This window comes from Barbatula barbatula (genome assembly GCF_947034865.1).
Source record: "Barbatula barbatula genome assembly, chromosome: 14".
Lineage (NCBI taxonomy): Eukaryota > Metazoa > Chordata > Actinopteri > Cypriniformes > Nemacheilidae > Barbatula > Barbatula barbatula.
In genome coordinates this window covers 13,804,552-13,825,673 of record NC_136777.1, presented here as the reverse complement: position 1 = coordinate 13,825,673, position 21,122 = coordinate 13,804,552, and positions in this window count along the sequence as shown.

Below are 21,122 nucleotides of genomic sequence, written 5' to 3'. Positions count from 1 at the left end.
TTGCTCCCTTATTTAATGCCCTTGTGTCTTCTGTCTTGTGCTGGTTCATTGTGGTTTGTGTGGTGAGTTCCTGTGTTATGTTAGTTAAGTCATGTGTAGTTTATGTCAAAGAGTTAATTTAAGTTTTGTTTCAGTGTAGTTGGTCTTAGTCCTGTCATGTTATGTATCCATGTTTTGTTCTGTTACCCCCTCGTGGGTCTTTGTTTTATTATTTATTAAATTATTTGTTAACCCCTTACCCGCTGTCTGCACCTGGGTCCTCTCTCTGTGTCTCACCACGAGAACCATGACACATATAGGATGGCTGTGACCTTCTGTTTATGTATAAAATTAATTTCAGACCTGAAAAGAAACCAAGTATAAACATCAAAGATAGTTAAGGCCGCTCTAATACTCTGCCTACACTAGTGCGTTTTCATTTGAAAACTGAGTTCTCATTTTCAAAACGCTCTTCGTCCAAACAAACACTGCCCATCCACACTGAAACATCTGAAAATGCGCACGTCCACGTTCTGCCCAATGAGTAAAACCTAACACACGTCACCATGTGTCATTTCTGTCAGGCATTTATTAGGCCTACTATCTGCCTTATGTCGTGGCAATGTAGAGAAAAGACACAGTTTTTTAAATAGACGGACAATGAGGCAACAGAGATGTTGCTGCGGGTAACACAAGACTTTAAAGCTGTAAAAGCGAAGCCTTACTCGCGCTCCGCTGCCAAACAATAACTGCGAGTAATAGACCTATTTCACAGCGTGACGTGTACAAACCGGAAGTAGGGTAAACGCTTGTCCTATCAATACTCTAGCTCCTTTCACTACACAGAACAGTTGCGGAGACAAGAAGTTAGGCATGCTCCCTTTATGCTGACTTGTCTAAAATATATCAGACCTTGATAATAAATAAATCGCTTAAAAACAATGTTTTGTGATGTTTGTTTTCCTTATTTTTACATCTAACAGTAAACCACGAACAAATCGGACAACATATGCTTCTTTTGGTAAATTAAATGAATGCCTGTGAGAAAACAAGCTGAATGAATGAATGGCAATGGCAGCATTGCGGCAGGAAAAGTTTTTCCCTACTTCTGGTCTCTGTCGCCATTTTGTGAAATAGGCGAATTAAATATTCCGTCTCCCTAAATGCGATCTAAAGTATGCATGAACTGAACTTAATGCTATCAAATGCTATCACAAAAGATGGGTTTTCGAACGAAAATATATTATTTTGCTCTGTGTTGGTAGTTAAAGGTCCATTGTATTCAACTTTACCGACATCTTGTGGGGAGGTTGTGAATTACAACCAGCGGCTCACTCCACCCCTCCCTAAAATTAAGCCCCTTCACATCTTTCCTTTGACATAGCTTCAGGACATTTATCAGCCCAAACCAGGGTTCTTTGTGTCTGTGTTTATCAAAGTCATGGATACGTTTTCAGATCTCTTTTCACAAATGTTTGCCTGAGTATTGGTGTAATTCACTCTTAAGACCAAATATTAATCATCATTTCAGACGTGTATTTGTTGCAACTAATAGCTACAATTAAGACTCATCTTTGAAATTCAATGAATGTCAATCAGTCATGCTGTTACAACAAAAACTGTTTCAACAATGAACCGAATACAGGCTACTACAATATCCATGAGTGCTTGGGGAATTTGTTTTTAAATGCACATTGTGTATGTGCGTCTTTGGTTTGTAAACGCATGTGGTTACTGGTTATCGATTAGTAGTCTGTGTTTGAAGTTAAAATAGCCTGTCAACTAAACTACAATTGCAGATAAGAAACTGCAGGGAGTTGCCTCTGCTCTACCCTGCAATAACAGACACACATTACATATTTCTATAGATCTTAAAAACGATGAAACGGAGTTTGCAGTCAATTTTACTTTTGTAATCTGATGTATGTCTGAGTAAAACAGAATGTTCAGTGGGAGAAAATGTAGGACAGGAATCGATAGCAAAAAGCGGGTGTTACATGCTAGTATGGAGCCACGTATTAAGAAAGGGAGGGGTTGGAAACCAAGGGATTTATGATTTCAGGTTAATAAACAGTCATGCAATTTATTCAAACTTCTTGTTCTAATAGGAATACATGAACAGGAAAGAACACTGTAGGCCTACTCTTGAAGTGGTTTCATGTGGTGTTTAAATACAGCCTTGTGTCTGCATAAGCATGTGGGGGCTCACTTTAGCCAAACTTAAGTCTATTTTGTCAGATTTATGCTGCCGTCTTTTTGCACAGTTGCAGCTTTCCTCTAGGGGTTCAATGTGCTGTTTACTGCTTGAGTGAGGATGTCCTCACAACTCACGATGACATCGATAGGAGACACAGTCATTCAGATTATTCATCCCTTTGTACATCATCTCTCCATTGTCATTTTGCCTATCCATCAAGATCGAGGGAAAGAAACATAGACATAGACGCTGTTGGTAGATTGGAACAGAACGGTCCCTTGGATAAAAACGGAAGAGCAGGTTTTTCCTCCCAGCGTGTTTGCTTCTCGCAAAGGTGTACAGAGAGTACAGCGTGTCAGCGAACACACGCACACGCAGAATGTAGAATGGTGAAAGGAAAAGAAAGGGTGCCTATGTGTCTTGTGTGAGGAGGAGAGAGGGGGTGAGCGAATGCATGTGTGATGTTTATCTCTGAATAAATCATTTGGTGATTCACAGATGGCTTACTGCAGCAGTGGATGAGGATGGTCTGTCTGGATGTGTCGCTGTGTGAGTTTGTCCAATTGATGTCACATTATTCCTGATGGATTTTATTCCTGTGAGGTGACGTGGAGCCATCTGGGGGGTTCAGCATTGTGTGTATGTAGAGGAAGGCGATAGAGATTAAAAATGCACAAAAAACAGTAGCCTCCAAAACCTGTGTGTAGCGAGCAAGGCCGGACGAGAGCCGCGAGGCCGGTGACGCGAGTGATAATGAGTGTCAGCTGCGCATTGCACCGGTCTCGCATTTCTCACGGAGGAGCTCCGGAAGCATAAAAGGAGAGCGACCAGAGTCTGGATTTTTTTGTTGTGTTTCAGTGTGTTTTGTGAGAGGAGCTGTCTGCATTTTACTTTCGGTTTGTTGTTCGTTTATTTGATTAAATGTTGCTTTTACGTTCGCTGGTTCAAGCCTCCTTCCTTCCTTACATTGAACCTTATTACACTGTGTGACTTTGTTTATTCTGCAGAGCACAAAAGAAAATATTTTGAAGAATGTTGGTAACCAAACAACGATGGTACCTATTCACTTCTTTTGTATTGACAAAAAAACAATGCAAGTCAATGGGTACTGACTGAGTGACATAGTCATCCAACACCAATGTAAAAAAGACTGATAGCATGACAAGACACTGTGATAAAAGGTTATCGTATACATTTTCTTTTCCGAAATGAATGTACAAATATTACTGTTGCAGTGCTAAGTGAATATGAACTTGTTATCTATGCAATATCTGAGGCTGAAAAAATACAGAGCATCTTTTCTGTTATACTATTCTTTCTCCATTTATCAAGTAAATGCAAATAGGAACAATATTTGTATTGGACAATTGGGAGAAGTATTGTTAGTAGTTAACAAAATTAAACAGAAGTGGTCATATTACCGAAAGACTGAAAATAATTTTGAAACGGCCTCAAATTTTTTCTAGTTTAGTGATGTTAAAAGGTTTGTTAGATTATTAAATAGATTAATAGGTTATTAAGTGATTGTAAATGTATTACCTGACTATTCATTAAATGGATGTATCAATTGCATGTATGGTTACCTTGCTAACACTCTTCAGCTGACACTGAGATTTAACTACCAGGGGTAAAAATGATTTAGTATTGTATGCTAAAATAATGAATGACTAGGAGTTAGTTCTGCAGAACATTGCTCATTCTCAGTATGTAAATGCTACTTGGGTTGATAAATTGTATCTAATGACATTGAAACACTTTTAAGTTTGACTTGATGGTCCTATAATATTCACATGTTTTTTTACGGCGCTGTATTTTAATCAGTGATAAGTCAGGATCCCTTAAACACTGTGTGTGCAGTTCAGAAACACAGCCATATGGCATGGTTAGCACAATTCTGCCGTTGTAGTCATTTCACAGACTGTCTGTATTGTCACTACTCTATCAAAACAAGTGATGATAGCAGAGAGGCAAAGAGGAAATAAAACAGAGAGCACGAGATGAAGTGTCCACATGTTCTTACACTATTTAATATATTCCATCCAAAAAACATCTCTTGTGGGTACTATAGCTGTGTATCATGTGAATGTCTCAGATCCAGCCACTGTCTTTCCACAGGGGCTGTTTCTATCAGCTCTTTGTTTATTAAGACTTGACAGGTGTGAACGTCTCAACTGGACTTAAATAATTCAGTCAGTTATGATAAAACTTTATGGCGTAATGGAAGTCGTCGTCTTTAGTTTTACTTTAATCACTGTCACTATAGTTTACAGCACTCACTTCCTCAACTTTACAGTGACAGATGAGTTCTCAGCCCTGTTTTAAATACGCCTCGCAAGGAAACCAGCACAGCTCTTCTGAGATTTAAAGAGAATGTAGATGGCTCCGAAGTGGTGATGAGATGATATCAGACAGACAGATTTACCGGCCAGTATTTGGTTAGCTTGAACTTTATATGAATTGATAGAACCTCATTAGAATTTCTATCAAACTAACCAGAAGTCAATCAAAATCATAGATTAACACAGCCACCATTTTGTAATGGTCTATGCTTTCAAAAGTTTAGGATCACTTAATTTTTACATTCTTGCACATTTTAATATAATATTAAATCCATCAAAACATTGGAATAACACTATTGAAATGCCGAAGTAACACGTGCATATAGCCCCTTGATTTCCAACCAAATAATATTTGACAATTCATGTTATAAATGTAATGTTCAAAATGTAGGTCATAAGAATACACTGAGCAGTGGACTGCGATGGAGAAATCTAGATCTCCGAGAGCTGTCTGAGCACTCCTAGTATCGCAAAGGTATCTCTGAAATTATAAACACAATATGTGTACCTCGTGCAGATATTGTCATGTTTCAAACTTCTCTTGCTACACAAAAGCAGCTCCTATACCTGTCCTTCAAGAACTCCTTCGCAGTGACAGCTCAGAAAGTTGTTGTTTCGTTTTATTTCAGTAGGGAAAGCTGACACACACACAGACGCAAGGGCCAGTACAGTAATGGAGTGTAATGGTGTGTGTCTACAGGATATCAGGTCCTCAGATTCCATTAGGTGAAAATGTGCTGATGTCAGATAGCAGAGGCTGATGGGATACGTGGGCGTGGCATGGGTAGCATTCATCAGAGAATGCTGGTGTTCTTCAGCTTGAAAAATAATGAATGTTAAAGGTTGGTAATTGATTTATGTCTGTGTAATAACCGCTGTGAGGAGGCATTTCCACAGCGCAAGCGCTCTTGTGTAGTGTAGGGATGCATTAAAAAACAGCTGTTGTCTGGAGAGCTCTTCATTAGCTTCAAGCGCATTTTAATTTCAGACTTGACCACACTACCGTACAGCGTATAACACTCATGCCTTCATAACTGTAACTTGGTTAATGTGTGTTTTGAGAGTAATTAACAGAACCGGGAGTACGATGAGCATGGAACGGATAATTGAAAGCATCGCTTACACTTCAGGTTTTATACCGATCATGAAATTCTGTTACTGGTAATATTTTTTCATTTAAGATCCGTGCCAACCATGCCGTTGCATTATTCCGTGACCGATCGTCATTGAAACAGACGGTTGTTATCTATATTGAGTTGTGGGTGTTGTTGATGAGTTAAGACCAGAGTTTGCTGTACAATCTTCAAACATAGAAAGGCGAGAAAAAGATGATGATGTCACTGTGTTTGTAACTTGTTTGTGAAGGATGAACGCGGACATTAATTACTCTGGGGGTGAGTGAGCTGTAGGCACCAGATGGCGGACTGTTCTAATATACCGCTCAGTCTAAAAGCAGGTGTTAATCTTCATGCCTCTGCATATTTCACCCAGACGTGTTAGTTTAATTATGAGCCATTATTGCAGTTAAAGGGTCTTCTAAAGCTTGCTCCCCTCCTCAACGCCCTGCCGCAGCGCACTCGCACAATCACGATGTGCTCCTGTTATTATGGCGAAATTACTCTCATTAGCATCCAGCAGAGCTGCTGACATGCCTTGCTATGGTATCCGGCCCCCAGCGAGACTTCCCGTGTCTTCCAGCCTATCCGCGTTACGCCTGTAGGTTATAATTACTAACCCCGGTATGACAGACAACAACAGACTGTTTTGGTCAAACTGCTTGCTTTCTGAATCGAGGCTTGGAGACAGATGATTGGAGTGATGGATGGATTCTGTTAAAAAGCTCCTCCGCACCTCTCAGCCATCATCGCCATGAGACTTGGTGACTCACCGTTGAAAAGCACATTGGTCACTTCAGACTAATCGATCATGTAGCAGTCTTCTGTTCACTTTGAGATTTATGCTTTTATTCTACGGCACGGCTTTGCTTTTATTTCCGCTCGCTTTTATGCTCTTTTAGACCCTCAGGTCAGGTCTATAGGGACCCTGAGTTCCTCACGACCATCTCCGACACACACACACACACACACACACACTCCGTGTCCAAATATCTGTAGTACAGTTTGCAAAAAGCATCCTTCAATGAGTAGGATGTCAGGAGTTTAGTTTTCTACTGTAGGAGAATGGCACCTTGAACAACAACCTGCATCCGGATTTAATCAAACCAACGCATGCTTTGCTATCCCATAGTACCTGTGATAGCAAGCTGATGGTGTTGTGGTTACCTGTGGCAAATTTTCTAATCGCAGCACATTAGACTTTCTGAAAGCAGGGCACGCACGTAAAAACATCAGCAACTCCTGTGCAGGTAATATGACCAAATCCCACAGCTAGTATATTTGGGTTGCAAACGACTGCATGTATGATAATGTGTTCTGGGTTGCACCATCATTCACAAAATCTGCAAGTACACACCGTTTTCCTCACAGCCGCATGCTGTGCTGTGGAGTTTATTGGCTCATGGGTAACTTAAAGAACCAGGTGAAGCTACATTGGCTGTATTTGTCATCGCTACTGGTCAGTGCCAAGAGCCCATTTTTTCCATACAAAGAACAGTATAGGATAGCTGCAGTACAATATGACGATCTGTATCTTTTCTATTTGTTGCAAAGCTAAATCAGTCTTTCTGTCCCGACCTCACAGATTTAACTCCATAATGTCGTAGAGTTCATTGTTAAAATGGTCCAAATCGTGGATTAACAACATAAAGCAAAATCTAAAATGCTTGGGGGAGGTTTGAAGACTTGGAGACAGAACGACTAGGATTATCAGATTTGTATGTTTCGTAACCTGCGTCGTGCATAAAGGCTGTCCATGTCTTTAAGAATCGCACGATTATCTTGTGGCTCAAGCACACAGCTTTAAACCTCCAGCTTCTACATCCTGATAGAGGCCGATTTCTAGCAGTTATACAGTTTATACAAACACTTTCCCTGCAAGAAACTTTTAAGACAGTTTCAAAAATGTTTGAGGAAGTACGATCAGAGGCAATGTGAATAGCAGTTCTTGGTTGTTTGACAGACAGAAGTGAAGTTTCATCTGTCAGTTTTGTCCTGACCTGCAACAACCACACATATCTCCTAGCTCCAGACCCATCTATCATTTCGGATAATTCTCGTTGTCCAACAACATCCAAACACAATTTAGACAGAATTGGGTCACACAGCAACTTCACATCTACAACCAGAGACTCTGCTCTTTCAACGCATCAATATCATTACACTGAGATCTGGTATGCCGGTCTCTTGGAAACGGGCACCTTTCGCTGGATAGCTAAAGCAGACCTGACCTGTGCTATATTTTTAAATAAGGATTTATCCTCCTGGTTCGCCCTCTCATAAATACTGAATATGAGCTTGTACGCCCCTGAACGCACAAGAGACAGCAGCTCTGCTATTTTTACTCCTCACGCTTTCCTTACTCAGCTTATGTGCCGACTTCAAAGGTAAAGACCTGTACCGCAGGCATGTGGTCTCTGTTTTAAATCTCTTAACATTCTTCAGGCAGTGGTAACATCTCTTCCAACATAATATCTTTGTTGAGGTATGATGCGATTTATAAAATATATCACTAAAGCTCACATACAGGCTCACAATCTATTAACGCTTTTTCAGCGAGGACAGCGCAGTGGACAAAGAGTGGTCCTGTCTCAATACCCATCTGTCTATCAGGAGCTGAAGGTCAGAGAGTGTAAAGAAAGAAAGAGAGAGAAAGGGAGAGACAGGAGGAAGGCTTCTGCACTACACAGAACATTTGCTTGTTAAAGGTACCGGTGACACAAAAATGTTTTTTTATTAACTACATATGTTCCAAACATGTTGTATTTGTTGGGTGGAACACACATGGAATTTTATTGAATTTCACAATTTTATTTGACAAAGATTCATATATTTTTGAAATGTGGTGTAAATGATACATTCCATGCAAAATTAATGGAAAAGCATGTCATTTTACTTGTGCCACAGCTGGAATCGCCTCCACATATATATTTACCCTGACATCTCACAGCGTTCGGTGCTACACTCTCCTGCGAGGGTGATTCAAAGAAATGAGAAAACCGAAGTCAATCATATTTGAGTGCACTACACCTTTAAGCTGTGGTACCCATCCTTACTTTTAATAGCTATAACCATCAAGATCTGTAAAATTGCATGGTTGCTGGTCATGTTTGTTTTCAGCCATAATCCTCTTGGTGTGTATGTGCGTGGCAGTTTGTATCAGCCTCAGGGAGGTGTGTCATGGCCATCAGTGGTGTACAGAGAAGCCTTGAAACAAAACCTGGCAACGAGACATGCTTGATATAGTATGAAATCGTGAATGAGAGCGGAAGCTGCTGGCAGAAAAGTCTGAAGAACAGTAGAGAAAATAGACCGAGAAGCATGAAAATGACAGTGGCACACTTGTGAGTCGAACAGGTTCAGTTTAAATGGACACGCTCAGTCCTTGTATTCCGTCCATGTGCGTGTGGATAACAGTAAGAGCCGCTGACTGCCGGGACATCTGTCATAACGGGATCCAAACAGCAGAGGAAGGTTGGACTGCAGCAGGAGTCTCACACACAGAAACATCATCATCATCAAACATCAGTGCAGCAGAGGACCATGACAGCACTTCTGCTCTAGTCTCTGATATGAGAGCGAATCACTTCTGACAACCTCGCCTTCTGCCTCTCAGCACCTAACACACACACAGGACCATCTTTCCACGCCTAACATCTTCATTCTGGTGTTTATTTCACAGTTTAGTTACATGCTCACTGCTTGAGTGTTATAAAGGGGCAAATTCACTGAATGGTTTTGCCACCTTTATTTAGCCTAGAAATGCATTTGATATGCTCAACATAGATGATAAAATGTATTATTAATGATTATTAAAATGTATAAGCCTGAATGCACTCTAAATCACTGTTGAAAAAAGCATCCGCCAGATGCATAAATGTAAATGCATTACAATTATATTTATTAGAGATGCATCGATACAAAATTTCTCCTCCGATAGCCGATTATTCATAGTGATATCTGGCGATGCAGATACAACCAAAAGTGGTGGATATAGTAACTCGTATTATCAACGTTTTTAGGATTAATTTAACTTTTCTTAACTTTCTGAATGTTATTAATTCATATGACTATTCATATTGAACGTAAAACTGGTGATGTTCTTCACATTTTCTATATACACAGAGGACAAATTCTCTGTTGCTTCGACTGCGGACGTAGAAAGGGGAAAGTGGCGACCTTTTATGTTCCATGTTGGGAGGTGATTGGTTAGGTGTTGATTGGTAGTGGATGATGCAAGATTGAGTCTTGACGGCAGAACTTGCGCTGAAGCTATATTTCTAGTATGGCATGGTTCTTCTGTTGTCATTTTCTTGTGCCAACCTTTTACATTCTTTACATATTCTAGAATAGATCCAGTGGCAGTTGCTACACAATTTCTTTGAAGGGGCGCAACAAACCATTTGATATGTGATGTAAATATATCATCACTGCTTGGCTTACAAAAGGTTTAACTGTCAAAGCCTGTAGTGGTGTTTATTAACAGTTAAAAGGTGCCAGGTGCTAAGAAATATTGCAGTATACTTTATAATTTTTTATAGTAAACTGTAGTAAAATTCCTAGATGCATACGTTTTTTTAAAACCGTACCAAATAAATATTAAGGTATAATACAGGGTTTTCAATTCACTGTAGTAGTGTATGCAATGCTCAGGAAACTCTAAAATTGTTAATAATGACCATACAGAGATAGTAACCCTGTTGATTGTTTTGGTTGGTCATCCGTCCTATTTACTACAGTTTACAAAGTGAGAGTAAACTGAAAAAAATACAATAACATTACTTGCCCAGCGCACTGCATCCAATGCAAAAAGCATCACTGATTATAGGGGGTTCTCTGCTTTTGTTGCGTGAAGTGTTACGGTTGAGAATTGTCCAATCACATGAGGTCAAACATGTTAAAATCAACATTGATGCGCTCTCTGGGGCGCACAGAGCTGCCCTGGCGAGGATCTGACGTGAGCCAATTAGAGAGCAGCCTCAGGTCACCTGCCTGCCTGCCATACTTTCCGTCCTAAATTGTATTTGAAAGAATGAATATGTCCCAAAACGTGTTGAAAATAGTTTCCAAAGATTCCTGGATGGTCTACTACTTCCGGTAGATATTCGAGTGCTGAATGATGCACACTCTATCGGCTGATATTACCCTCAACTCACTGAGTTGTAGGCGGAGTTTAGTGATGCCCCACTGCATTAATAAAAGGAAATAACTGATGTGTGATTAAATAAATAAATATAACATTACATAGGAAATAATGAATGAATATATACATGGAAAGAAGAGCTGTATTTTAATGTGTGTGACAGTTAATGGCCACGATGTTGCACTTCGTTTCCTGTTAGTATGTCCCAGTGCATGAATATTGGTTTACTACACACTAAAATGTATATACTTTTCCGTATAAAAAAACAGTACAAACTTTTAGTTCATAGTATAAGTAGGTGAATTGGGACGCAGCACGTGTACATAAACACAAAATCCTTCACTTTTGATTGACATATGTATATATCGGCTCTGATCATCGGCTGTTTTTAAAGGGATAGATCACCCAAAAATCCTGTCATCCTAGACTCACCCTCAGATTGTTCCAAACCTGTATACATGTCTTTGTTCTGCTAAACACAGAGAAAGTGCCATAGTATGGAAAATAAACACTATGGGAGTCAACGGGGAATGAGGTCGGTTACCGCCATTCTTCCAAAAATCTTCCTTTGTGTTAACAGAACAAAGACATTTATACAGGTTTGGAACAATCTGACAGTGTGAGTAAATAATGACAGAATTATTTTTTGGTTGAATCACGTTAAAATATCGTTCCATAGTGTGATTGGCCGATATATTGGTGCAACTAATATTCATATTAAATATTTTTATTTATGACACAAAAACAAATGTATTTATATTAAATACAAAATTAAGTGTCTGGATTGTAAATTAAAAGATAAATCTACAGTACTGGTCAGCTGCATCTCCCACAACTCGATGCTGTTACCTGTTTTTATAATTCCTTAAGCAAATCAGTTTCTTACACACCCCACTGTCAGCGATCACAATTAATTAATCTCAGTGAATTCCCCCGTAATGTCTTCAAGGAATAAATTGCCGGAACAGTGAGAATTAAACTGTTATTGTTCCATGTTGCGATATCTTCCTGGTCCAGTTGAGATGACAAGACGCATTAATTTTGGGGGAAACAAAATTAATGAATCATTGAGAATGAAATTGTTATTGTTCTGTGTTGTTAGGCACTCCCTGATCACGGTTTAGATGGCAGAATGCATTATTGTAATGAACAGCCGAGAGAAAAGAAATGTGTACCTGCGCCCACCTGAACGATAATCACCATAGAGAACTGTTTTCTACTGTGGCTGACAAGCACCTAGAAGACTGACACCCATAGGGCCACCACCACTACTGCATAAATATTACATCTACTCGAAAACCCCTTTTAATTGTCACTCAGTGCAGCTGGAAACAGACACCGAGACCTGTATGAAATTAATGTACTCTCTCTATGCATTATTCATGTGCAACACTGTTTTCCTGACGTATGTGTCTAGCTGGAACCTTTGACCATGTGAATTAAAGATTTATGTGAATTCCTCCTTTCCTCTGGCTCACGGACGATTAACTACAACACAATCATACTCAAGGTATATTTACTGTGGCAGTCACTTTCCATCTTTTTTTCAGAATCAGCCGGTACTTTTGCAGTCAGTCAGAGTGTACGCTGCAGGAATTCACCTGTGTGGATTCAGATAGTAGACTCCTGTCAAATATCGTTGGGCTAGGGTTAGGATAGTCATGCATGATGTCTGGTGCAGTTTGCACTTTATTCTGGCTTATTCTTTCCCACTACGATAGAGCAAAACAATTTTTACACCTAAAAACAACTAAAAAACATGAATCATCACCTGTAAAAACTGTACAACTTTGGCAGCTGGGGCATCCGAAAAATGTAAAGTAATTTGTTATAATTAATTTGTAAAGATATATTACATGTTTGTTATGGTTTATTTCACACTTTTGTTGAGTTGAGGAATTCAACATTTAGTTTCAAAAATATATCCACATAGTACTATTTTTACAGTGCAATAACAATAAAGAAACAAATGCACCACACTCACAACTGTAGAAATTGAAAGAAATGTGTATAGACTTTGTAAACCTAATCTATTAATAATATAATTATGAATGTATTTAGTTTACTAATATATTTTACATCATTCATATCCAAATCACAAGTTTTGCCTATGGATATCCAGTTTACATGCTACCCACTCAAACCATTTGGCAAATCCAGTTTTTTTTATAAATGTATATGCCAATTGCCTGATATCTGCCTTGCTATTTCTGTAAACCATATGCAATTAGTTTTTTCCTCTCATTCCCGTTCTAGCCCATGTAATTGAATAAAGCTGGATTGTTTATGGCACATAAGTGCTGCCAACAGGAGCTTAAAACATTTTGTAACTTCATCAGCGGCTCCAGGGGGGAAATAGAGGAGCATCAGGAGGCATTAATTAAATATTCCTAAACCTGCCAGAACCCTCATATGCTTAACATCTAAGGCATGCCACTGTCTGAGTTCATCACATTCATTTCCAACACTCAACACGATAATTGGTACCATTCCATTTTGATTCCGCCCCATTACAATGAATTAAATTCAACTAACCGCGGCGGGGTGTGTTTCTACGTGCATAGATTTGGACGGGTGTCTGGCCAAAATTGATGTGTGTGTACTATTGACTTGCTTGTCTAGCAGTCGCACACCCACGGCAATTTAAACATAATTAATGACCAATATGTGGCAAATACAGTGATTCAATCCACATAGCATGCTCAGAGATAATATATATTCACTGCATATCCTTTGAGCGCGCGTGCTGTTGCTGCGCAATCTCTGGTTGTGGCACTTCTAGTATAATGTGGTTCAGACTGATCTATGATCTTACACTCCAGTTAAAAGCCTCTTAAAGTGATTCATGGGTTCACACGAGCTAGAGCTGATGCAGTTTACTGACCCTCTCAATAGGTCTGTGACTGTACCTACTGTACGCAGAAAAACAACTCATCAAGCTACAGAATTAGCACTCTTAGACTAAGGAACCGCTGCGGTGAAATCTAAGATCAAAGATGTCGCTAATACGTAATGACATGGATTTTTTTCCTTTTTTATTTTTTGTGGGTAATCGCAGAGTACTTTAGTGTTTGCTCTTAAAGGGATAGTTCAAGCTAAATAAAAATGTCATAACATATTCACCTGCCCGCTGTATAAAACCTGATGGTATTTCTTTTCAATTGTTTTGTGTCTATACAATGGCAGTCAATGGGTTTCAAGGTAGTTTGGTTACCATTGTTCTTCAGGGAAAGTCAGACAGGGTTGACAGGGTTGGAATGACATGAGGTGAGTTAAGAAGGGTTAACTATCTTTATAAACATATTTAATACTTTTAAATGTAAAATATTTAATAATATAATTTTTTTAGGTTAAATTGTTTAAGGAACAATTTTTATCTGCATCCCCTTTTACCTGTAGGCTACCTGTAATTGTTTGGCTGCCAACCGACAAAGGGTCTCACATTAGAAGCAGAACAAATTTTTGTCATTCTAACATACATTTTCGGATTCATTACAAATGTTAGTTAGTATGAAAGAAATGTACACCTGCTCCGTACCCCGTGAACATTGTGCGTAAAACGGCACTTAACATTCTTTAATGTTTTAGACAAACTGACACTGGATTTCGATGCACTGTGTATCATAATGATATTTCACGAGTTCTAACCCTGTCTTTCATTATTTTTTACTTTTGTGGATATAGGCTAACTATATCACAGCAACCACACATCTCCGGAATAATGCGCAGTGCCTCCAAGGCGTTTTCAGGCGCCACCAGCTTGTCATTTTCAGAAGAGCACCAGGTATTATTTCAGCTGGCTAAAAACGCTTTGGTGGACACAATTTAATTGATTCATTTAATATTAAGCATATAGCCTATTAGTCTCTTGTGCATTTATGCAATATAATGTATAGCCAAACCAGAGAATGAAGTCCAGAGGATTCCAGCATTCCGAGATACGTAATTTACGTAGCTGTAGCTCCAGGCGGGGTTATGCAAATTGTGAATGAGCGTGCATGGGCGCCCTGTTGATGAATTATTGGAATTTATTAACATACACACATTTTACTATGAAATCTGACGTTTGCGAAGTATTTGTGATTCCGGGGGGAAAGTCTTTCGGGTAGGTCTGTTTTACACGCAAATTACTAAAAATGTACTGATATAACGTTGTTTACAAATGTTTCATGAATGAGGCCCACTGATTATTTAATACTAGGGATGCACCGATATGCACAGTTTGGTCAATAATTCTTTAACATTGGAAGCCGATAACCGATATATTGGCCTATATACAATGCCTCAATATTAATACTTAAGACTGAAACAAAAGGTAAAAAGTGTACAACGGCTTTATTTGAAAACCTTGACTGAGGAAGACAAGGTGCTATTTAGTTTCAACAATGTTTTGCTAAAAGCAGTAAGGCAATGATCACGACAGAAAGACAGGACTGTACTGGATTTGAACTGTCAGCAGCTTGCACCTGAAGTGCTTTAACCAGAGGAAATTACTCAGAGTTTATCGGCTATAATGCGTTGGTCTGATTTTATTATCGGGCCGATACCGATATCATAACCATTATAATTTATCGTCCGAACCGATATGGCTGGAAATATACTGTACATCCCTATTTAATACTCTTAAAAAAAACAGTTTGCTGCGACTTTAGCTTCACATAAATTATTATGGTTGATACTAACACTCTGTGTTGTAGACTTTGTAAATTGCTGTCATATTTAATTACAACAAATGAAGGCAAGGGTGCTGTTTTCCGGCAGACATATTTTTCACATTTGAGACCTACACGTGGATGGAATTCATCAGTTTGAAATGCAGTGCTATTTAAAACTGCAGTATGGAATAACTGTTATTTCTAATACTTATGTGTACAGTGTCTATGTGTGAGAGTTAAAGCAGCAAGAAAACAGAACAGACAGATATTTTTGTAAGCACTAGGAAGCCTGTAGGAAAATGTTTCCCAGCATGCCTCTTTCTCCATCCATGAATGTGTGGTATTTGTGGATCAGGCTGTGATGGTTATCAAAATCCCCACTGCATCACTAATTATCATCTCTTACACCTCACTATCTGTTTTGTCTGGAACGAGAGTGTGCATGCAAAAGTGAGTCATATTTCGGCAATGCATAATTCAGGAATCTCTTAAGTGGATTTGTGTGTGTCTTAGTGTTGAGGGTGACACAAAAGTAACTTTTTCCTCAAAGCCGAGCAGTTGGTTACTTTTCCTAAAGAGTACCGCAAAAGTTGAAGAGTAACGTTTAAAAGCAAAAATCCCCAACCAATTTGGGAGTATCAATGTGAATTACTGCTCAAATGGAGATGAGGAATGAATTCAACGTTAGCATTATTCTCCTTTACATTTTTTAAGTATTCCAACATCAAGACATAAATAAATAATGCATCTTAACTTTATGTTATATCCTCAATCAGAAAATGTAATGTGTTTTCTTATACTACTTTGACACACTACTACTGCTATTACATGAACTTTCAAATGACTCCTTTATTTTGTAGTCAGATAATAATGTTTTTTTATCCCCTTAGGTTAAGTTCCTCTTCCTCTCACACAAAGCATTTTTACACTTTCATTTAGACATAGTTTAGGATGTTTATTAAGCCGGTGAATTGTTTTCATTGTGAAGACAATTTTGCCCTCACAACTAAGGTAGCCAAAACACAGCTACACATCACTCTTTGCTCTGAGTGCAAAGGAGAAGCTAATCCAATCACCTCGACTGAACTCTGTAATCTTCAGCCACTAAACAATGTTTCCTCTTTGCTATTGAACGTGCCCGTGCTGTTAATGCATAACGCAGCGGAGAGCGTGTGTGGTTTTATTGTTGCATCCCTGTTTCTACGGTATAGGTCCATGATGGAGACCTCGGCTGCTCTCTGTTAAAAACATCCGCCTGAGAGGGTCTAAATGAAGACAACATGATTTAGAGCAGGAGGAGAAAGATATGTAGCCCATTAACCCTGCAGAGTGTGTGTTCAGACAGATTAAAAGAGAGAGAGAGAGAGAGAGAGAGAGAGAGAGAGAAAGGATGGTGTTCCTGTTGGTACAGGGATTAGACTGGGCCGCACTGGCTCATGTCCTGCAGTAAACACTTTACGCTCTCCCAATAAATAACACTTACATACACATCTCCCGTAGACATTCGGAATCCCTTTGTACACTGCATGTTAATGCGCAGCACAATGTTGTCACGTTACTGTCATCGAGAGAGAACAAACGCACACAGGGGATCTATTAGTTCTTTACATTCACAGACATCTGCCTCCTTTGCAAAGCAAGCACTCAAAAAAGCACTCTTCGTGAACATTTACCATCTGGGAGTGGACCGAGTTTCAGGTCAAGAATATGCCTGGGTCAGGAATAGCATCCATCATGTCCCCAGCTCTAAGAGCCTTGCCTAAAAAACCTTAGAGATGGATTTAACTGGTTAACAACATAAGCCCCGAAATTATTGATGGATAAACCAAATTTAGGCCATTACATAGACATGTGTTATATCTCAAAGCAACACACAAAATAAGGCCGTATTATGTGTGGTATTTGTATAAATGAATGCTACCTTTAATACTAGCTGTAGGTACTATATGGAGAAAAAATTAAGAGACCACTCCACAATCATTTTATCATTAAAATGATCAATTGTTTCATTCTGTGAACTAATGAAAACATTTCTCCTGAATTCCATATGAAAGTTTTGTTTTTTATTTGCAGGAAATGAAACGAGACAAATTGGTCAAAATAACACCAAAAGATGCAAAGTTTGCAGATCAAAACAAGTTAATGTTAATTTTTAAACCACTTTCATGCATCTTTGTATCCTCCTATTTCTGTTGGGTGACATTAAGTCATTCCTGAGGTTTGTTTGAAATTCAACAGACACTGGACAAAAAAATGGACAAAGTACATAAAGAAAAAATAATTTAAGGCAAAACTGGAGTGGTTTCTTAATGTTTTCCATGACTGTAAAATAGCTTATCCAGTATGATAATGCCATATATGGTCAATAGGATACAAATAATATAATAATGTGGTTAAGCATCACAAGCCTAACCACCTTAACTGGCCGAGGCTCTTTTTTCGGTAGCACGGTGAGACTTATTTTATTCATATATTTCTTCGATACAGTGTTTCTTAAAAGGACAAAGGGATTAATTTAGTAAAGGACAGCAGAGGCAAGCTGAATTTACAGTGGGAATAAAAACATTATGGCAAAATGCAAACACGTCCGAAGCTCATCAAAACTGAGTTTGTTGGGAGACGCACATAAATGCACACCCACTGATGCCAGGCTGACATTTTCTAATTAAACCTGGTGCGTGTCGTGCCGTAGAGATGAAAGAGCTCTTTTTCCTTTACTGTGAGATTCTAGTTCGCAGTCCTCACATGCACCGCAGCAAGGCCAGGGCAGGCTGAGAATAAGTATGTGTTGCACATGTAGTTGAGAAAACTATGGAAGCAGAGACTAAGAATATCAGCCTAGGACAGATATGCATTACAGCAATAAAGAAACCAGAAGGAAGATGCAAGCACCTCATTATAGAGCTTTCGGTCTGTATATTATATCGCAATCTATATGTTACATTACACACGTGTTGCTGAAATGCTCCGCATCAGTTATAACTACCATCAGAGGAGATGAAAAGAGGAAAACTAGAACATTAGAGCAGGTTAGTAAGCGAGATAGAAATAGAGGCAGGAAGAGAGCATTTGTGAGGGGAATAAATGGGAAGCCAAGAATATACGTTGTGCCTTTAAACCACACAGAAAGGAAAAGAGTAGATTGAGGAAAAGAGCAATGAAGGTGTCGTATTGGAGAGAGAGTATTCAAAGCCTTTGTGTTCACACTTTGAGCCCTGCTTTCACTAGATGGTGAAAATCTCTTGAATGATGGCTGTGTGTTATCTGCTTTACTGTCATTCATAATTAACTTTTCTCCTCATTTGTCCGCTTCTCTTTTTGCTTATGTAAGTGTGAATGTGCATTTGGACTTATGTTGTGAGACTTTTTCATCTACCAGAATAAATCTTTTCCATGCCTCAAGGAAGTGACTAGACCTGTTTTGACGAAATACGTTTTTTTAGCCTACCTAGTTGTAGGTGACAATGATATATACAATATGGGTATAGAATGTAGTAGTAGTTTACTACTTAATGAATAATTCAAAGTATACACAGTATACTGCCTGCACTGTAAATCATTTCTTTAGAAAGTACAGTACTGGCTACAGTTTGCCAGTAACTTACTGTAGATTTACATTTATGTAATTAAGATAAATGAACATTAAACATTAACAAGTCTATATCTTCACAGAAAAAACAACAAAAACAGCCTCATGCAAAGCATTCTGGGAAGCAAAATTAGAAAAGAAAACATAAAAGGTTTAGGATTTCTGGTTTCCAGAATGCTTCGCATGAGGCTGTTCTTTTTCCGTGTAGAAATAAAGACTTGGTAATGTTTAATGTTCATCTATCTTTAAATGAACTGTTGCCAATAAAATAGATAAATATACAGTGAGCTACTGGCAACTAGCTGCATAACTACAGCAAAAAAGTTTACAATGTGCTGTTTGTAAAAACAATGAATGAAGCGGTATGCATTTGCAACGATAAACGTTTCAAACTGTTGTTGTCAAGAAATGTGTCAAGAAGACATCATTACAGTTTGATTATCTGCAGTCGTCGGACTGGAAACGTGAACACAATTGCATTGTGGGACACTGTATTCTGTGCAGTTTGCTCTGTTGTAGGCCTTTTGGGTATTCTGTGCATATTGGAAATTCGCTTTGTTTCTTTCAAATCTGGCACTTTCATGCCCCAGTGGTTGGTTTTTTGAATAGGAATGTTTTTCTTCTTTGTATATGAAGGTCACAATAAAACTTGGAAATGTTCTACAACTTCTTCATAGATTTTTGATACTTTAATTTTTTTTTTTCAAAGTTCTTTTATGTATCCTTTCCATTTTGAGTTTCCATTCCTTTGACATTTTGTTTATTGCCTAGATATTCATGTATAATAGATATTATAGTGTTTAGTCTATTTACAGAAGTGCTATTATGCTTTTCCACAAGTTCATTATAGGGCCGGGTCTAGGGGGAGTCACATTTTCCTTGGACCCCTTAAAAATGTCCAGATGACAATACAAAACAATTAAATATTAAGTACTTTTAATTTATATTATCTAATAAATAATGATTTATACATTTATTCAAAGAAAAATGTAAATGATGCAATTTAGCATGATTATAAGGCTAGAAAAATGTATGTCCAACCAAAATAACAAACAGCTTGTTGTAACTGTAAGCTCTTCTTCTGTATGCAAAATATCACTAATTTAATAATTGCAATCCAATATATACAATATATTCTAAAAACAATTGTAAAAAAAGCCCACATTTGGAACACCACCCTTATATGCTGTAACTGCAATAATAGTGAGTAGTATGCTAATACACTCCATGGACCAAAGCCACCATCTCTGCCTGTATCAGAAAGAAAAAGCAAAAAGATATATAGATCTGACCAATTTAGAAAGTACACAAATTTATTTTAATCAAAATATTTCACTTCTGTGAACCACTTGTCCCTTTTCCCTCTGTGTTTGTGAAATATTTTTGTTTGGATAATCGTGATTGTGATCGTCAGTCGGGTTTTAATGAGACATAGAGAGCTCATCTAAAGGTGTTATATGATTTGAATACTGTCAGAAGAGAATGAGAGTGTGAATATAGATGTAGAAATTTACAAACATTTTACCCTCAATAGATGCGTCAAAGACTGTATATGCGTGTGCATGTGTGGGTTTGTATGTGCGTATATGTGGGAGCAAATTAATTTGCCGACGCCAGTGCATCGCATTACTTTTCAACAATGTTAGGAGTGTGAGGACAATGACAGACATTCATGGAGAAATTTCATATTCATCAGTAGTGTCAGACATCAAAGACCTGTCTGTCAACAAAAAAAAAAGAGAGAAATAGAGAGAGGGAGGGAGATGTTAGGCAACAATGCCACTTTGAGTGTCATGTTGAATACCAACTTTCATTTAGTTCAGAGTAAAAACTTTTTCCTCATGTAATGTTGTTGTGCGTGTTTATTTGCTTAATCTTTAATAATCAAGATTATGTGTTTGCTTCTCTGTCTGCAAACGAAAGGGCTCAAAGAAGTGATTCAAGTTGGAGTTATTATAATCATTTGGAGCTAAAACATGTTTATTAAAAGCAAGATACAGGTGTAAAAATACAGGTGAAACTGTACGGGTGGAGTTGAGCAGGGCGGACACCAGAGAGTTCCAAAAACATAAGTTTATAGGCTTCATTTATCATCGCCACAAGTT